Raw genomic sequence first — 20,820 nt, forward strand, 5'->3', positions numbered from 1 at the left:
CATCCCAACAAGCTTTGCAAGACTTGTGTAGCTGACTACCCAGCCAAAGGAGGATTTGACGTCAGAACAATGGTTGTATTCCTCTTTGTTATTTATTAATAATAGATGACTATCATTATGGTTCCACTCTCATTGTCTTATGTTTGATGTTGAGTTATATCTTTTCTGACTGATATATAATTGCATCTACTAGATTTTATGCTTGTATTCGTGTTGTTCTTTGCATGTGCAGGTGTCCAATCACGGAGATCGTGGGGATCGTGACCAGCCGAGGTAAAGGAACGAGAGCGACATCTCTTCTATGAACACTAGCGTTGGAATCCAAGTAGGTTCTCACCATCCACTTTTTATTTGCAATTAGGAACTTGCGTGATAGCATTGTGTGATTGTTGCTAGACCCGGTCTGGGCTAGTAGGGATCGTCTCTGTCCGCAGAGAGGATTTACCTCCACAACAATGCCTGTTGTGCTTCATCATTCCAGAAGAATGAATTTTTATTGAGGAGTTGAGTGAGGGGCTTCACAATGCGACCATAATTGCGGACAAATTTGTGATAGTAGCCTGTAAGACCCAAAAATCCTCTTAGGCTCTTCAAGGTCTTAGGTTGAGGCCAATCCTGCATTGCCTGAATCTTTTTGGGGTCCACCTTGAAACCTTCACGCCCCACAATGTGGCCCAAATACTCAACTTCTTCCCTGCCAAAAGAACACTTGGACATCTTAACAAATAATTTATGCTTGCGGAGCAGTTGCAAGAGTAGATCTACATGCTGAAGATGTGTAGCCCAAGTGCAACTGTAGATGAGGATGTCATCAAAGAAAACAAGGACAAATTTCCTGAGATATGGTTTGAGAAGGTGGTTCATAAGGCTCTGAAAAGTAGACAGGGCATTACAAAGACCGAATGGCATGACCAGGAACTCATAATGGCCTTCATGAGTTCTGAAAGCAGTCTTTGGAATGTCGACTTCCTTCATGCGAATTTGGTGGTAGCTTGAGCGAAGATCCAACTTAGTGAAGAATTGAGCCCCATTGAGTTCATCCATCAAATCATCAACAACCGGGATGGGAAATTTATCTTTGACTATCAACTTATTGAGGGCCCTGAAGTTTGGACGCATACGCCATTCCCCATCTTTCTTGAGCACCATGACCACCAGTGATGAATAAGGACTAATGCTGGGACGAATGACGCCTGCTTCCAAAAGTTCCTTGATTATTTTTTCTATTTCATTCTTTTGGGTGAATGGATATCTGTATGGGTGCACATTTGGTGGTTGGGCCCCTGGGACCAAGGTGATGCTATGATCATGTTCCCCTCTCGAGTGTGGAAGCTCATGAGGCTTGTCAAAGGCTGGCAGATGGTTATTTAAAATCTGTTGCATCTCAGGATGAATCGACAGAGAATTGGGTTTGACAACCTAAATGGCATTAAATTGAGCTATAACTCCATGATGGCCCTTTTTTAACAATTTTTCCATCCTATGTGAGCTGATGATAGAGGGAGCTCCCGCCTGGAGTCCGCGAAGGGTATGTGTGGAGTTGTTCTACTTAAAGCTCATATATAACTCCTGGAAATCCTTTGTGATTGGCCCAAGTGTGCGAAGCCATTCAACACCGAGGACAATGTCGCACCCTCCCATGTGTATGGCAAACATGTCGGTCTTTAACATATAATCCCCCATTTAAAGTTTGACATTTTCACAACGGCCTTCACATTTCATTGTTCCCCCATCCGCAATTTGGACTTGGAAGTTAGAAATTGCTCGTACAAAATAATGCACTGCTTCTGCGACTCGTTGATGGATAAAATTATGTGTACTTCCACTATCAATCAAGACTACTACTAGTTGATGCTTGATAAAAACTCTGATTTTGAGAGTTTGAGGTGAAGAAATCCCTGCCAAAGCATGCAACAAAATAACTAGTTCGTCAGGGACATTGTCCTTCTGGTTGTCCTCTTCTGCCTCCTCAGGTTCCTCAAGTGGTGGGGCTTCCTCCGATGAGCTGTAATCAGTCGCATCATTTTGAAAGAATTTTGGCTCCTTGCATTTGTGACCTGGGGAGTATTTTTCATCACAGTAGTAACATAATCCCTTCTTTCTTCTTTCTGCCATTTTTGCAGGTGACACCTTTTGAACCTTAAGTGTTTGAGTCGTGCTATGAGCCTGTTGGGGGCGACCCTTGGCGATGAGATTTGGGCGAGTGGACTGGGCCGCTAATGCACGTTCCACATTACGAGCTACCCTGCAAGCCTCTGACCATGTGGGAGGGTGGTGCAGTCGGATGTGGGCTTGTATGGCCTCTTTAAGACCGCTGATAAAACATTCTGTGTAGAATGCATCTTGGAGACCCCTAGTGCGGAAAGCTAAGGCTTCAAAGGCTGTAATATATTCATCCACTGTGCCAGTCTGTCGGAGCTTAGTGAGACGACCCAAAAAAGTAGAGTCATGGTCAAAGCGCTCTATAAGAGCTTTTTTGAAGGCGTCCCAAGTCAAAAAACTTCCATTGCAACGTTGATGCCATTGCCACCATTGCCATCTTTCATTGTCCAAGTACATGCTCCCCACCATAAGCTGAGTCTCATTATCTAAGATGTAATTCAGATTGAAATACTGCTCCATTTGTGCTACCCATGCTGTCGGGTGAGAACCATCAAATTTATGCATATCCAGCTTGGGAGGTCGCGGACGGGATTGTTGGTGGGTGCCCCAGAGGTGAAGAGAGTGGCTAGACTCACCCTCACTGTGTCCATTGCCAATATACGCCTCCTCGCGGGCTTCTGCCTTGCCCTTAGAGAGTTCGTTAGTTAGTGACGTCAGCTGATCTTGGAGGTCTTTCAAGGATTGTTCAAGTTTGTCGATCTTCTCATTGGCCATAGCTTGAGCTCTAGTTTCTACCATGCACCGATTCGATGTATTTGAAATTTGGTACTGCCTGATTTGTTTTTGGCACTAACAATTGAATGGTACCACCTTGCTCAGCTCATTGTCCTGATTCTTATGGGCTAGATCACTAATAAGCGCCCCAGGGGTTCTCAGAGTTTTTTTTTTTTTTTACTCGCTTAGGAATACTGCAGTAACCGAATCCCCAAAATGTCAATGCTACCAAAAGTCATGCGAAAATCACGCCCCGGTATAGAAACCCCACACAACTACTTAGATCTGGTGGATCTGAGAGATCTGAATGGCTGATCGGATAACTCTGAGCGGCATAACAGATTGCTGCTGCGGATCTGATGGATCGAAATGGCTGTTCTATTAACTTGAAACTGCGGGATTGATGTCTGCTGCTGCTACAAACCCCACTTGTGAGATCTAATCTGGTAGAGATTATGTGTGATCCCAAGATAGAAAAGGGAACTATGGTCTCGAGGAGTGTCAGGTGCTACAGATCGCAATATACATAAGGGTCTGACAGTAATACTCGGCCCAATATTTCAGGGCTCTAACTAAGGAGGATCAACCATACCCTTAGCCGTACAACCCGACTACCCTACCGTACGGGTGAGTAATCTCTCTGAGTGCTGTTCTCGGTGTACTGTAGCAGCAAGATAGCCGACGGTTTATCTATGGCGAGGTTGCAAAGGAGCTAGGGGGCTTCCGATATACCCAGAGGGTACTTGGAAGACAGTCTGTGCACGGTTTTGTCTAAGGCACTACTACTCGAAGGGGTACCCACAGGGGTTACAAGGGAGTCCAACAAGCGTGACCACCTCTTTTATTTCCTGCATGCATACCTCCCCAAATCCGCAGGTTTATGCGCTCAACGAAAAATCCCGTGATTTTAAGACGTCGGAACACGTCTCTAGCCAAATTTTTTTTGCTAAGAAATGGAGATCCCATCGGCCCTTGGAAGAGCTCTGATACCACTTGTTATGCTCTTAACCTGCAAGACGATACCAGAATACCAAATATGTGAAGAAATATACCCATAACATAGAATAGTGAGAAACAACAGCAAGTATTTTATTATTCAGAAAGCAATGTTCACTTGCCTCTTCGAGGGGGAAACCTCCAATAGAGCAGAGCTCGATTACAAAATAAGACACGACACTCCTTGCAGGGAGTCTCTATCCTTTATATATGACTCATACATGCAATACCATGGAACAATACCATGGTTCTTATTAATACAATCTATCTAATAGCATGGCCCATTTTCAACTAACTGTGGTTCCGTCATTAAATGTGGGTTAACCACTTACAATTATTAATATGGGCTTTATTTACTCTTTACTTAACTATAACTATGACTCGATCCTACTACATAAATAAGGGGGTTAGGGTGGGACCCTAACACAAGAAATATGGGAGATTCATCATTCTTACCCTGGTGAAGTGCATGAGGAGTCTAATATGGTAAGCATACAACTGGGAGAATCTGCCTTCCCAAGTGAAATACTTGATGATAATCCTCATCAAAGGAACATACATGTTCTCCAAAAATTTAAAGGGGAAAAGCCTATTCACCTGGTTTATGTATTGAGGCTTGATGTAAGGTTCATAGTAATCCTCATCAAGGTCCTGACCCTTGTACCATTTTTCACCAACATTAGGGATTCTAGTGGCCTCTGAAATGACAACTGGTGATATTGTGAAGGTTACTCCGGCAAGTGTCACCTCATTGTTATGTAAATGAGCCACAGAAAGTCTGGCCAACTCATGGTGAAACTGAACTCTTTCCACTAGTTCACAAAATTCAAAACATGCTTGGTGTTTGAAACAAGAAACTGTAAGTGGGCAAGCCTATAATTCTCTCAAACTGGTGGGATCCTCTCTGATGATTTTTCCTCCTTTATGAGGTTTCCTCTATTGCCTGTGCCTCTCCACATAACTGTCACTAAATGTCTCCTCCTTATATTGAAAGTCACTGTCTATATCCATGTTTCCTTTAGTTTGCATAGTGTGATAATGTATGGATGGTGCTATGGGCAATAACTTTGGAGGAATGGGTGCAAATGAAGGTGTGGGCAAAATGTATGAAGGAGGGGGTTTTGGGGGGTGATAAGTGAGTGATAGAGTGTGACAACAATAGTGGGAATAAGGGTTTTAACTTATGAAGTGAATGATAGGAAAATTGGGGTTTATAATAGAAATTAGGGTTTTAATTTTAAGGATAAAAGACCAAGAAAATTTTCACATGACCACCCTAAACAACAAGAGAGATGACAGTACTTACTTGGCAAGAGGAAATTTTGAGAAAATTTGGTGAAATTTGGAGGCTTGGAGTGTTTTTGGGCTTTGTTGGTCAAAGCGCAGTGCCACCCTACAGAAGCGCAGTGCCGGTCCAGGAGCGCAGCGCCCGTGTTAATTTACACTGTGCGAAAATGCCAAGAGCGCATCGCTGGGCTAAGAGTGCAGCACCAACACTCAGGAGTGCAGCGCCAGGCCAAAATGGTCAGAAATGCAACGCCCTTCTTCAAAGCGCAGCGCCACCCCTGTTTCGCCCAATAACAATTAGCAAATCGATTTTTCTTCTTCTTCTTGGCTCTCTTGGTTTGCAAAATGACACAATGACATGAAAATAGCAAGTGATGAGTTTATATATGGTCTCCTTTTAATTTTTTCTTTTGAAAAAACCCACTTTTGTAATGTCTATTTGTCTTTTTAATACTTTATTTTCCATGCTTGTTTTCTTTTGCTCTTGCAGGTGGATTGATGCTCTAGATCACTTTGATTCTTTGCAGTGGTAGATGCTTGGCAACAACACAAGCTCAGGAGGAGATTTTGAAGAAATATTACATATGGAAAAAATGAAATTACATCATAAATGAAAATAAAAACAAATACTCTGTTTTCACCTCAAAACTTGCAGTGGCAGATGCTTGGCAACATCACAAGCTCAGGAGGAGCTTGGGAAGAAATATTACATATGGAAAAAATGAAATTACATCATAAATGAAAATAAAAACATATACTTTGTTTTCACCTCAAAACAAGTTTTGAGGTGAGAACTACATTCGGCTCTCAAGCTGATAAATTATGACTTTACCAATCATTATTGGCCTCCTCATGTCCTTGCTGATCATTATTGGCATGTAATAACTAGATTTGACCATGGTGGGACCCTAAGACCTAATGAGACCAAACCCTAAGACTTAATGAAATAAACTGCAGAATGAACATGAACCATGACTGAAATATATGAAAGAAGATCAGCAAGTACAGATCATGAGGGAAAAACTGAAGTAAACCCTACCATCAGTGAATCCATGACCTAATGGAATGCAAACTCATCAGTATGGGACTCCTACTATGAAATGCAAAAGAGTAGATTTTGATCACTGATGGCAGTGTGAAGACACTGACACTAACAATATGCTCAACTCCATCACGTCTATTCGCATATTAGAAATTGTACTATGATTGGGTTGGATTCAAGACCCCGGACTCAGATTACATAAGTTTGGGTTGCGTGGATTGGTTTGTGATTGCATACATGACTCTTTGATTGGATGGCTGCGACCATACCTGAGTCTTTCTGGATGGCTGTGACCATACCTGTATTTTCATATGGTCTTATCGACTGGATGGTTGCATCCATACCACAGACCAATTCTATCTGTCTTTTGGATGGCTGCGCCCATACCTCGACTACATGTATTTCTTTCACTATTAGAGATATTAGTTGTACTTGCGTCTATAGGTTCTCCGCGATGGTGTTCCGGTTCAGTTATGGTTTCGTAAAGCATTTCACCCCTCCCACTCTCTCGGCCTTCATGCTTTAGGGGGCATCTGTTACACAATATTTTGTCACCAACCCCGCATCCCCTGATCCCTGGTAGAATTGGTCCCTGAATGGAATATGTTCTATGGCATACATCAAAATATGTGTCCATATCTTCCATAACACTCAAGAAGATCAACCATGCTCATTAATCCTGAAGTTGACCCCTTTTTTCCTATGTTTCAAGATTGTCGCAAGACATCAGTGTTCTGTTTGCGACGATGGGCCAAAGTGAACCAGAACCTCGCGACACCATCGCAAGAGTACATCTGTTCTCTGCGACGGTTAGATTTTAGGGATCGTCGCAAGTCATCAGTATTCTGCTTGCGACGATAGCTCTGAATACACTGTTGCCTCACGATGTCGTCTCTGAGTCTTAGTGTTTGACTCGCGACGACCCAAATATGGCGAATTATTTCAAACATAATGCTTCTGGGTGGTTCTGGAACTAGTTGTTGGGTCAAGGAAGTCCACCTTTCCTCATTTGAAATGGTGGTTCCACCTTTTGAGTAACCTCCCATGAAGATAAGCTCCCTCTCCCTCATTTATGGAGGATCCTCCTCTTATAAAAGCATCCTCCATTGCTATGATCAACTAGTTTTTTGGTAGTGAGCAAATTAGCTAGTTCTTGGTGTTGGATTGATAGTTTGCAGTGTGAATCGCTGATAGACTAGCAATTGGTTGTGGATTGCCTTAGCCTTATATTAGTGCTTTTGGCTAAGAGAGAGAGTCATCAAACTTTCTGGGAGACCTTTTGAGAGTGAATGCTTGTAGAGACATACTGACTGGACCCTTCAAGGAAGCTTGCGACGTCAAGGCATGGTTGTAAGCTTTACTTTTTCTCATATTAATACAATCAATGGTTGTTTCCTATATCATGTATGAAATATATTTGATAGCTTATGGTTCCTTGACTCTGTAAGTAAATAGTTCATTGTTGTGCTCTATTATGTGTTTCATTGTTATCTTATGTTGTTTCAGGTGAATCACTCATCAAGGAGAAGAAAACGATAGCTAGAGCAGCGTAACGAAGACTGCATCGAACACTGGCATAAGGTAGGCTCTTTCAACAATGACTATTTAAGGAATTAGCTATTGTATTTGTCTTGTTGTGACTAGACCCACTCTAGGGTTAGAGGGGTTGCCTCTGTCCGCAGAGGGAAATTTACCTACATCATACCTGCAAACCAGTCAGACAGCCACAACGCTGCATGAACCTTGCACTAAAGGAAGTGGTGAAAGAATAACTACAAAAACTCGTGAGTGCTAGTTTTATTTATCCAATATCTGATAGTCTGTGGGTGTCACTGCTTGTCATCATTCCTAAAAAGAATGGCAAGTGGAGAGTTTGTGTTGATTATAGAGAACTCAACAAGGCCACTCAGAAGGACCATTTTCCATTACCATTTATAGATCAGGTCCTTGATACTCTCTTTGAAAATAAATTCTTTTCATTTTTGGATGGATTTAGTGCCTACAATCATATACAAATTGCCCCGGAAGAATAGGATAAAATGACCTTTACTTGTCCTTGGGGAACCTACGCATACAAAGTGCCACCTTTTGGGCTCTGTAATGCGCCAACAACCTTTCAAAGGGAAATACTGGGAATTTTTTTTGATTTATTGAATGATTGTATAGAAATATTCATGGACGATTTCACACCTTATGGAGATGCTTTTGAAACAGCATTAGTCAATATGGAAAAAGTGCTAGAGCGATGTGTACAGACTAATGTTGCCTTGAGCGCTGAGAAATGTCAGATGATGATGATTGAAGGAATCATGCTTGGACATTACATTTATGCTGACGGAATCAAGGTAGACCTTGCAAAAATAAAGGTAATTCTAAAAATCCCAACCCCCAAAATGCAGAAAGAGGTACGTAGTTTCTTGGGGCATGCAGGGTATTACAGAAGATTTATAGAAAAATTTTCAAGAATTGCATCACCATTATTTTCCTTGCTCATGAAGGATGTTGATTTCTTGTGGACAGGGAAGTGTGAGCAGGCCTTCTTAAAGCTGAAATGTTGTGTATTAGCAGCTCTCGTCTTGCGAGGACCTAATTGGGAACTATCGTTTCACATAGTGATGGATGCATCGGATATTATAGTAGGTGTTTTTTTGGGCCAACTGGAAGATAAGAAACCTTACACTATTTACGACATAAGTAAAAATCTAACTCCAGCTGAGCTCAACTACACAGTGATTGAGAAGGAGTTCTTAACAGTCATGCATGCCATCAATAAATTCCAGCATTACATCACTGGGTATCAAGTATTTGTACACACTGACCATTCTGCCATTCATTTTTTAATGAATAAGCTAATTACAAATGGTAGGATTACATGCTGGTTATTGCTGTTACAAGAATTTGATATCACTATTGTAGATAAGCCCAAAAAAGATAATGTAATAGCTGACTTTCTTTCTAGGCTAACTATTGATGATAGTTTCACTCCTACTGAAGATTCTTTCCCTGATGAATATCTTTTTTCTATTTCTACTTACTCACCTTGGTATGCAGATGTAAAAAATTATCCTTCTGCAGGGAAGTTTCCCCAGTATTTGTCCTCCAAAGAGAAAAGGAAAATCATACAAAAAAGTTCTACATATACCTGGATAGATGGGAACCTCTACCACACTGGACCTGATTTCCAAATCAGACGTTGTGTTAGAGAGGACAAGGTCTTTGATATTCTCAAAGCCTGCCATGAGGAACCTTGCGGAGGCTACTTCGTAGAAAAACGGATAGGATACAAAGTCCTTTCAACAGGGTACTACTGGCCGACAATATTCCAAGATGCCAAGAAGTTTGTGAAGGGATGTGATAGTTGTCAAAGGATGGACCAACCACTGCAATCAGATGAGATGCCATTATAGCCCTAGATCGTCATAGAACCTTTTGAGAAGTTGGCTCTAGATTTTGTGGGACCAATCAATCCTTCATCTAGACATAGATCCTACATCTTGGTCTGTACTGACTATGTCACAAAATGGGTTGAGGTGAAGACACTAACCAGAGGCACGAAGCAGGCTATCTTAGACTTTCTGTTTGAAGACATCTTTGTCTGGTTTGGCATACCCAGAGAGATAGTCACAGAAGGAGGGCCATAGTTCACATCTCATAAGATCTGGGAGTTGGTCGAGAAATATAAAATCCATCACAAAATCACAACACCTTATCATCCACAAGCAAATGGCCAAGTAGAAATCACTAACAAATTCATTGTGGGGATCCTCACTAAGACTATGTCCAGTCATCGAAGAAATTGGGCTGACAAACTTCCAGAAGTGTTATGGGCATACAGGACTAGATGGAGAAACACCACTGTATTCTCACCATATGAACTTGTGTATGGCAAGAACCCTTTAGTCCCCATGGTGGCTGTTGTTACACCCTCTATAACAACATTTGTTATTCCAAAGCATATCATGCGATAATTGTTGTTACACGATCTTTTCTTCTTCATCTTTTTGTAGAAATTTAATTAATATATATCAGTCATCTTGGTTGTTACATCTGTAACAGTTGACGACTTTTCAGGAATAAAATGATATATCTTATTGTAATAAATAGCAAGAACATCACCGTGATCCTCATCCTTAGAATTCAGTTCGCGCATCTCGTTGCCCAAGAATGATTCGATGTCGCACCGCCCATTACTTCGCCCCACGTCACCTAGGTATGTCATCAAAAAGGTAATATTGAATTCGTTTTATTTTGTAATTATGGCAACTTAACATGACTATTGATGGCCGAGGACGACTGTCATAATTAAGCTGGGGGGGAACGAATCATATTGTGACATGACCATCGCATGATTTGTAATTATTTGAAAAATCCAGCAATTAAGGCATGTGACCTGGTAATTATTGTTACTTAATGTCGAATCATACCAAAAAGGGTAAGTGCACCATCGACGAGACCTCTCCATGACTCACCATTAAGGCAAAATTCATTGTGTAGTACAAACCATGCGTGCCAAATCCTAATCCAAAATATTCACTTGCGCCACCCTACCACCCTACCATTTACCCTTGCTGGAAGCGCTGAATCCCCATTCAGAGTGTTCAGAGAGGAGGAAGATAGCAGTACAGGTTGAAATAGCTAGAGTGTGCGTCGAAGGGAAGGATAAGCAGGTGAAACAACACTGAATTGCATAAGCAATGGGAGGAGCAGCAATACGACACGAGCTAGGGTCTACAAAAGCCCTGGAAGATTTCCCTAAAGCATGCTAGGTTTTCAAAGATGCAGGCTGGTTCGAATTCTTCCAGAGATTGGAAGGATCAAACAATGGTATAGCCATGGAATTTGCAAAGAATTTGGAGAGAAACCAGACGGAAGTCAGAGGGTTGAAATTGGAGGTCACGGAAGAAGTTATTGCCAGAGTAACAAGATTGCTAGCAGAAGGGAAGAGATGGTTTACTAGGAAGGTTAATGACCCCTCACTGAAAGGGGATTTTCTCCAGGAAAGCGAGTCGCTAGTTAAGAAAGGCAAGGGAATTGATAGACTGTCACTCCCCCAGCCATGGGCGGATGTTGCTCTCTTCCTCATTAAGTACATTACTTGTGAGGGAAGGGCAAAAATTGTGTTTAATTATCATTTTCCATTATTGAACCATCTCCGGCATCAACAGCTGATCAAACTTCCTTATTTCTTGCTGGGCAATATTAGGCACATGGCTGCGGCTGTGAAAACGACTGCACATCCAGAAACGTGTGTTACTAACCATGGCCTTATTAAACTCATTGTGTTGGACACCTTGAGCCGACAGGGCAAGAATTGGGAAGAGTTCATGCGGAAAAGGCCTAGGACCACTCGCTGGGGAAACTCTAGAGGTGACAAAGAAGCAACCCTAGTCCTTGACAGTGAGGGTCAACAAGAAGTCGGTTGATAAACCGATTGGCGACAGAAGGCTGACGTAGAGAATAGGGGTTAGAGGGCACCTAGAGTCCCCATCCATGACAAGAAAGAACAAAGAAGCAGTCGAGTAGAAGGACGAGGAGCCAGATCAGCCAGAAAAACCTCCTTCACTTAGTAAGAGTGAAACCCAGTCTTTGGTATCGAAAATTGAAATTTTAGAAAAAGAAATTAAATAATTGAGGGAACAACTAGTAGTAGAAAAGGCAGAAACAAGAGCCCCAGGGCTAGATACTTTGGTATAGGTCGTGGACAGGGCCAAAAGGGGAGAAATCCCAGGCACTCTGTGCGTAGCCTGTGCTGAGAAGTTGGTGGAAGCAGGATTCAAAGTCTGTGCAGCAGACACTACCTCGAGGGGGACTCAAACTGAAATCTGGGAAGCTGTTACACTAGAGCCTATCAAGGATGTTGCTGCTACACAAGAACCAACAACTGAGACAACACAATCCACAGAGAGTGATCAAGAAATGGATACACAGGAACCCTTGGCTGACACTATTGTTTCATTAGAACCAACAGTGGAGGGGGAAATCAGCCAAGAGGAGGAAGAGAAAGATAATATCCATGAGCCGACGGTCAATGCTGCTGTTACACAAGAACCAACAGTAGAGACTGAAGTTGGTCCAAAGGAAATCGATGAACAGAAGCCTGTGGATATCATTGTTGCCACACAAGAACCAACAATGAAAATGGAAGCTGACTAGGAAGGTAAAGAAACTGTGATAAAACCCACTGATGAAGCTATTGTTACACAAGAACCAGCAGCTGAGGTGGGACATTTTTGCCCTCAGGAGGCTACTACACCCTCAATTGATAGTGCATGCGGAAGAACACAGGGTCCTGATGAAGGATGGCGTTCTGAGAAATTGTTGTTACTAGCAGAGCTGCAAAATTGGAAGCAGATGGCACTCTCTCTATAGGAGGGAGTGATTCCACTTAGGACGCATAAAAGAATGATGGATTCCCTGAGAGAAAAATGGCTAAAAGAAGAATGGGAAAGAGAAGAAGAGGCACGGAGGCATAAAGAAATTATGAAGAAAAAGGATGAACAACTGCACTGGGAGGTCTCCGACCTGACGTTTGATAAGACAAAACTCCATGACCTTGCTCTAAACCTACTAGCATGAAGGCGACTGTCCCCGTCATACCCTGTGTTCTTGTGGGAACGTTACTACTTATTTCAGTTAAGGGCAGTTTATGAGAACAGGTCGTATATGGGTTCTTTAACTCGCACCTTTTTGGAAATTTTCCGTTCCTGTGATTTTGATGATCAGAATTTGTTGTGCGAGATGTTCTTGCACAATATGATGTGCGAACATGTGAGCACAAGGATGATGGTGAGTGTCCTTTCTTTCATGGGATACTTGCAGTTGCGGGCATTCCTCTCATTTATGAGGAATCATATTGAGTGGCAACTGGCCAAGAAAACAATAGAGGCCAACGAGGAAAAGACAACATTGTGGGTCAGGGCTGAACCAAGAATGGCTTACAAATTCCGGCGAGAGTTCAGGAAGTTCCTGAGCAATCCGGAAATCAAAGATCAATCGGCCATTTACAGAAGAAGAATTGTGAGGATCTGCCTCAACTTATTTGCAAATATGAAGAGCCAAGCGCTAGTCGGATGTCTCAAGTGCACTGAGGCCTGTAGTGCAGAGTTGCAGGAAGGGGACCCCTTTGAGTAAAAGAACTTTGTGGCTGCTGTTACACGGGTGCCGGAATATGCTCAGATTGTGCTAACACTAGGGGCATTTTGGATTGGCCTCAGGTTCAAATTACCTTTGATATGATTGCCATTGGAGGAGTATCAGCCCGATTATCGATTATATGATTGCGAAGAGGAAACTTGGCCACGTGAGTTAATGGCCGATCAAGGATTCAGAGCTCTGGGTGATGATACTGCTGGTGCCTACAATTTCACAGATTTCCACCGGGGGCACAATAGAAGGAACTGATATTCTACATGGGGACATGCAGTTGCTTCAGTCGGGGGGAGATGTTGGGTGTGGTTTTTTACCTATTTTCTGCACATTCTTTTCCCTGGTTTGACCTTTTTGTCCTCCAGGCCTATGCCCTTATATGACCAAACTCCCTATTTTCTTACCTTTTTAATCCATTTTACTGTCATGTTACTTTGTTATATTTTACCGAATAATATGAGGCTTTATCCTTTTTGTGGCTAACTGGGAGAGCATTGAAGAAATATTTTGGGAAGTTCATCTTTTCAGGTGTTGGCTCGCGGGAATGAAGTTATGAAGCAGACATGCAGCGAGGATTAACTAGGGGAAAGGGTAGAACTATTCTCTGTTACACCCCAAGTGCTGTTACAGGTTGCTGTTACACACTTGTTGCTGTTACAGATTGTTGTTACACATTGGATGTTGTTACACCTTGCATCGATCCACCGTCACACCAACAGTGTTGTCATTAGTTATGCCGCGTCATCCCGAATCACCATTCACTCAATGCTATTGCACCGAAGTTGGAAATGTGGGTACTATTCCACATAACAGCTGTCGGCAGTAGGGATTGTTTATTTTTGAAGCAACAAGACTCCAACAGTTGCAACTGATGTATATTTATTTAGCAATAGGTTGTAACTTCTTTATTTTTTATCAGCATGAGAATCGGGAGATTCTCATGACTGATTTGTTTCTAATTTTTGGGTTGTAATAGTTATAAAAGACTCGACTTTTTATGTATCAAGACAACATATAGAAGAGTACCATTACTCTGTTTCTATAATTCTGAATTTATTTTAATATCAATTAGCATGGTGATGTTGTTACTACTTTCCAACTGATTTGTTAATCACTTTCGTGTTCTTCCTGCGCCCTGCTAAGGAGGAAGGGCCCTCCTCTTTGGCAGGGATTGCAGTGATATAGGTAGTGTATATTCTAGTTTAGTTCATTGATTTATGTTTCTTGCTATTGCTGTGTAAATCATGGATTACATTCGCTGTTGTTTCTATTTATCTTATGTTGTTACACTAAGTTAATCAACAGAGTGGTAGTAACCAGCTAGAGTAGATGTTAGTTCTTGTGTGGTGCGCCCTTACTTTAATAGCTGTGAGTTGTTATTTAACTCTGTAGAGTGTTTTTTTTATATCTACACACATGGTTTGATTCAACAATTTAGATTAGCATCATATTTTACAGTTTTCTGCATTTTCTTCTGCTTGGCTGGAGTGTATCGGCACAGACAGTGCGAACTCCATTGAAACAGTAAGGTCTACCTTGGGTTGACAATTAATGTTTCAGTCTGAGTCAATTAATGTTGATTAAAACAACACTACATATTTCTCTCATTATTCTCTCTCTCATACTCTTGGATACTTAAGAGATTTCTTGGAGCACTCTTGGAGGGTGTGGCATACTTGGATTCTTGGAGCAAGAAGGAAAAGGAAGAGAAGGAAAGTGCAAGAAGGCATTGACATCAGCAACTACATCATATTTTCTTGCAGATACCGAGTTTCATGTATTGGTTTTATTGATGACGAGTTAGGTCGCGCCAAGTGACACATTTCGATTGGTCTGAAATTTGTGGTTTTGATTGGTTGGAATGGTGGCCAGCCACGGGCTGAAACGTGGCCCAGCCAAAGGCCGCCACGTGGCAGCTCGAGAGCCCACCAAAATTTTGTTCAATGGTCGGGTGGAGGCCACTAAGGTCGAACCCGTGATCTCCCAACAACAAGCGGAACAGACTACCAACTTCTCTACACGATGGGCCTTAACCATCATAGGAATCCGCCCATAATTGAATTAGCACTAACTGCAAGTTAGGGGGGGGGGAACTGCTAGTGGATAGCCACCGACAGTCCCCAATGTGAATAGTCTATCCGCAACTGTGCCTCCGGATAACCGCCAACATAATTGTTTACTGTAACCGCACATGTGAACAAGAAATTGTGCCACAGTTGTAACTACCAGGAAAAGGGGCCAGCGCGAAGGGCTAGCCCTTGGGCGCATGGCCCCTATATGACCTCTATTTTTCACCTGTTTTGGGCCTTGGCAGAATTTTCAACCGCTCGATAAATCTGCCCGGATTCTGGTAGATTTGTGGGCCAGTTAGCGGAATTTCGGGCCAAAATGGTGGTTTGGTGTCGGAAATTGTGTAAATTGTGGAGCGAATAGTGGGGAAACTATGAGAGGTCATAACTTATCTAGTTTTTGACCAAATTGGGTGCAGAAAGAGGCTAGGTGGCCATTTTTGGACATTATTGACTCATTGACGCAGGTTTCAAAATCATTTGAGCATTGTAAACACATCGCTTTTACACATTTTAAGCATAATAGAGAGGCCCAAGCCATTAGAAGCTAGACCAAGGAGACGTAGCCCAGGAGGGGTGAACTCCTTCATCATGTTCCTGTTGTGATGTGTTTTTGGTGATGTTCTATACATTTTTATGTTGTTGTTTAGTCTCTTATTTATGTTAAAATTGCTCATAAAATTAACATAAAAACTCATTTTTCACTTGCAAAACTCATGAATCCTTAAGCACATGAATAGAATTTTGTTTTTAATCTGAGGAGGATCTTAGCACAACAAACTAATATTCTTAATCAGATCATTTTGGTATCAGAGCACTAGGTTTTCTTTATGCAAGAAGGATTTAATTGTTTGCAAGTTTATGTTATGCTTACAAGGTTAAAAATCAAAAGAGGAGAAGGGAGGTTGGTTGAAAGCCCTGAAATTGAGTCAAGGGGAAAGAGGGCAAGGTTGCCACAATCTCCAACACAAGTTCGTCCTCAAGTTGTAGTTGAGACTCAAGAGAGCATGTCTCATGAAGGAGAATTTACAAACATGACAGAAGATGAGAAGGTCTTTAGGAAGGCTTTCTTTGATATGACAGAGATGATAAAGGTCCTCTATGAAGAGAGGAATACCAGGCTGCAGGGTGAAAGCTCCAAAAATCCCAAAGGTGAATTTTATTTAGGAGGAGGTAATGGAAATGGAGGCAATGGAAAAGGAGGTAATGGAAAAGGAGGTAAACCTCCACCCTCTCCACCATCTTCTTCATCTTCTTCTTCACAGGCATATTCACCTTCTTCCACTAACACAACCCTTACTCATACTCATCAACATACCTCAAAAGGAACTGGTAAATCACCCTTACTAAAACTTGATGTTAAATTTGAGTTGTCGATGTATAATGGTGAAGTGAATGCAGAGAAGCTTGATAATTGGATTTGTCACTTGGAGGTCAATTGTAGAATTCAAAACCTTTAAGAGGATGACATAAATATTTAGTTAGCTTCCTTGAGAATGGAGGGTGCAACACTAGAATGGTGGGAATCAAAGACACAAGAGGAGATAAAAAAACTGGTAAGATCTCAATTTCTTGGTTTGATTCCATTGCTGCAAATAAAAGACAATTCTACCCTCTAGCTTATATGTAGAAGGCCATCATGAATTGGTAGAACTTTAGACGTCTTAAAGGTCAAAATGTGTAAGATTACACCCAAGAATTCAGAAAAAATGTCTTTAACGTTAGGTGTAGATTTGCAATCACAAGACACGTTGCTGAAGTACATAGGGGGTGTTAGCCTCCTATTGCAACAGGTGTTCATATTTCATGATCGACATTTTACATGCCAAATATGTCATACTTCGCATGCTGCAATGTTCCATATTTCCAGAAGAGACCAAAGAAGAAGCCATGAAGTGTGCTAGTCCAAATGCCACTGCTGAATTCCAATTTTGATGACTTAACCATTTTTAAAGGATGTTCTATAAAAGGGAGGGCCAAACAGCTCAACCTTGGTCTCCCTAGGTTTCAATTTCGTGTTTTAGAATATAGAGAATGATATCTGTCCAAACAGCTTAATCTTGGCAGATTTGTAGATAGGTAGAGAATCAAAGGAGCCCAACTGCTTAATCTGGGTCCGTGAAAGAAATAAGTGTAGATCTAGATAGGAGAACACAAAAAAGAAAAAATTGTAAAGCTGGGTCTGCAAGTCTAAGTGCACCCAAACCAAAAAGAAGAAAAAATGTTAGGTCAGTAGGCTGGGTAGGTAGTCTTGATGGTTGCAGAATGATGATTCATGATCAATTTTGTGTTACAAAGTGTTTTATCTTTTTAGATCACAGTCATGATGCAGTTTTTCACTTGGAGGAGCTCAGGCTGGATATCACTAACTCCCGCTTCTTCTAATTTCCCAAGTCACTTACTAATTGCCCCAAAGAGGTCAAGATCTGCTTGAGCCTCTTAGTTTCATCATTCTCCATATCACTTGCCTTGGTGAAGATCTGTTTCACTCAAGGATTGTTCATTTCTCATATATGAATCATTTTCCCCAAATAGCCTAAGGTCCGTTACCTTAGCGCTTCCTGATCACCTCCATATTAATTACTAATTATATTATCTAACTCCCTAATCCGTTTCCCCTTCCCCTACTAAAACTATGTATAAAAAATCCCAAAAAATATAATAATACCCCCCCCCTTGGCACTATAGCCATATTTCCCTAAAATTCCGGGGAAAAATAGTCCACCTGGGGCTGTTATTAGCCCATCCGAGTCTTAACAGGAGTTAGTTTGACACCTGGTCATACTAACAACCTTTTTCCCCTAGTCCTAACCCTCAAAAACCCATGTTTCGCCCTTATGCCTAAGTCCCAAGTGTAAATATATTAACCCGCTCATTTGTACATAACCCAAAACCCATTTTTCTAAGTTTTAACCCCCCCCGCCGCGCCATATGAAGATTCACATATTCCCGCGCCCTGTCCCTTAACCCTCCGCCGTATCGTCCTTGCCGCCAGCTGTCAGATCTGGCCCGCCTGAGATCTACGGTGGGCGGGCCTTCCCATACGCCAAGAGCCCGAGGGTTAGCGTCCGGGAGATGGGCGGTATTGCCGTCGTACTCCCGCCACGCGTCGCCTTCCCGGCCGTGGCGGAGCCCCCCTCCTCGAAACCACCTTTGCTCCAAGGCGGTGCGCCCAGAAACCACAAACCACTCTCCTCTGGGTGACGTAGGCCCCACGTCATACTGTTGCGTCATCTGCCTGCGTGGCCTCCTGCCACCGTACCGCCGAGTCACCCTGCCACATCACTGCCACCGTGTCCCTTTACCGTACTGCCACGTCACCTCCGTACGTGCTGACGTCATCATGCTGACGTCATGCTGGCACGTCATCTGCCGTACATGGTCCCACCTGCTGACGTCGTCGTCAATTTTGGCGTGAAAGGCGAAAATCGTGCTCTGGAAGCCCGGATTCAGTTTCTGAGGCAGTTTTTCATGCGCGATTATCGCCTAGCGCTAATCGCGCATGGCTAGGGGAAATGGTCCAAAATGGAAAGCCCCTCATCGCGCAGCACCCAGCCAGCCCGAAAGGCACAAAATGACCCTTTTTTCTTTGCGAAGCATTCAGAAAGAAGCAAAAGACAGTTCTGAAGGAGACCAAGGGCTGAATAGCAGCCATTAAATTTTGATTTAACGCACAACACATCAGAGGAGCAGCCCAATTCATTTGTCAGAGAGTACCAGAGGAAGAAGAGGAGTCAAAGAGTATCAGTCAAGATTTTCAGGGGCTTGAAGCAGCTAAACATTGATGAGCCCCCAAACAAAGCCAAAGAAAGTCATGGCGGCCATTTAAAGCTTTAAATGCGGCCGAACAGCAAAGGAGCAGACACCCATACACAGTTACTGCAAAAGCACTGCACCAAGCCACCGAGGACAATGCATTTACTTAATCTGATACGGCTGCCCTCAGCGCTGCCCGAGGATATCTTCATGCATTTATTTCCGATAGGATTAGGTCAAAATTAATCATGCTTTAGGACCTGTTTAGGTCAAGATGTAATAAACAATTGTAGAGAGTTTCTCCCTATTTATACCACCCTCTATGATTGTTTCAAGGGTTGGTCGATTGATAATTTTCACTAGAGACTCACATAGTATACCTGATATGTTTTACTTAAACAAAGATTGCTGAAGAGATTGGAGGAACAACTGGCTGCTTTGTGTCTAATGATTTGAGGAAGTGAATGTGGAATCCTTGTGCTGCAACATGGCTCAATAAGTGCTTCTTACCTCTGTTTTCATCGTTTCACCATCTAAACAGCAGAAAGAAAGATTAGCTTAGAACTTGTTTAAATGCACTTTAGGCTCAATTTCTGTTATTTCTTTATGTTTTTTCATATGAACTGAACTGGACATGAATATGAATTCCCTGTGGCTCATATTTACTCTAATTCACATGTGTTTGACAGTTATCTAGGGATTCTTTACCACCCCTAAATAGAGCTCATTCACCTTTCTCTGTTAAACTGATTGAGATATTCTTAATTGCCTCTCTTTCCTTAGCATTCTTTCCATCCTTTAAACTTGCAAAATTGTTCCATGTGCAGCTACCTTGCTCCTTATTCCTCCTGCGACAAAGAAAATGCACCAGCAGTCCTACTCCTTGACTCCATGCCCAATGGTTTGAAGCTTCCACATTATACCTGCCTCTTTGCCTGAAAACATCTGTCTTCCCACCAAAACACAAAGAAAACCCCTGAACTCAATAGCTAGCCCAGAATCCCCCTCAACAAAGCTAAACCATAAAGAGAGAGCCCTCTCTGACTGCAGGTGGGCTAGAATTTGTAGTCCAAAGTTGGTCTGTGGTTACCTCGGTCGTATCCCTTTACTCCAACCTGAGGGACAACCTGAGTGGTAACATAATGACGACTTCGCTGGGGACATCCTTAATTAAATTCACAAGACAGGTTGGAAGAATCCACTGAGAAATCAATTTTCTAATTGCTGCATATTCCTTAAAACTTCAGATGAAGCCTGAATGTCAGCTAGGTAGCCTTTGAAACTGTCTTTGCTTTGCAGTGGCAGAAGTAAATAAAAGCTGCTTCAGTCAATCTTCATGCTAGTTTTAAACTATACATAGCAGTTCCAAAATTTGATCAGTTCCTTGCTAATTCTCAAAACATTCCCAGAAAAATACCAAAACAGTTCGGAAGCTGGCTCCCAAGAAGAATCCACGATACACAAGGTCAAATCCCGACCCAAATCCCCCAGCTGCTTTTGAAAATCCGAACTTAATCCCAAAGATCCTTAAGAAGCAAGAGCAAAGAGAAGATTTTGCTGATTTGAGTCCTGAAGCAGCTTTCCCAAGCTGTGTTCCAACTCCTGTTAAGGTTCTATTTCGTTCAAACCCTTCTTCCCCTTGTTCAT

Source organism: Pinus tabuliformis, chromosome 3_1 (assembly GCF_031772625.1).
Source record: "Pinus tabuliformis cultivar Carrire ecotype Pingquan chromosome 3_1, CPIR1, whole genome shotgun sequence".
In the NCBI taxonomy this organism is placed as follows: Eukaryota; Viridiplantae; Streptophyta; class Pinopsida; order Pinales; family Pinaceae; genus Pinus; species Pinus tabuliformis.